This window comes from Apaloderma vittatum, unplaced genomic scaffold (genome assembly GCF_000703405.1).
Source record: "Apaloderma vittatum isolate BGI_N311 unplaced genomic scaffold, ASM70340v1 scaffold24139, whole genome shotgun sequence".
Classification (NCBI taxonomy): Eukaryota; Metazoa; Chordata; class Aves; order Trogoniformes; family Trogonidae; genus Apaloderma; species Apaloderma vittatum.
This window is the reverse complement of record NW_009733861.1, coordinates 10997-11354: the sequence shown is the minus strand read 5'-3', so window position 1 is coordinate 11354 and position 358 is coordinate 10997. Positions and strand designations below refer to the sequence as shown.

General features: G+C 57.0%; 1 protein-coding gene across 1 annotated transcript in view; it reads right to left on the bottom strand.

Moving 5' to 3' along the window:
* The window catches only part of PTPRU (protein tyrosine phosphatase, receptor type, U), a gene marked incomplete at its 5' end in the record, with an annotated part of 35190 nt that overhangs the window by 23943 nt on the left and 10889 nt on the right, over positions 1 to 358 (bottom strand). The gene's annotated exons all lie outside the window — the stretch shown is intronic.

Genomic DNA, 358 nt, shown 5'->3' with positions numbered 1-358 from the left:
GGAGCCAGTCCTGCTCCCCTCGCGGGGTGCGGGGATGCTACGAGCCTTGCTTTTTCCAGCTGGTGTAAATCAAGAATCCTTTCAGGGCAAATGAAGCCATGAAAAGAGCTTTGCAGATTTAAGAGGGCCGAGGCTGTGCTCTGCTATTTTTCTCTCCCCGCTGGCTGTTAACGTACTTTCCTCCCATCATCCTGAGCCCTGCACGGGGAAGGAGTTTAATTGCTGCCCTTTCTCCCCTGCTTTGAGAGCCCCCCAGGCTCAGTCCTGTACAGTAAGAAGCTGCTTTCCAGGGCGCACCCCCCAAGTGAAAAGCAGCGGCCGCATCCCCGGCGCTCCCGGGGATGAGGGTCCCCAAAAA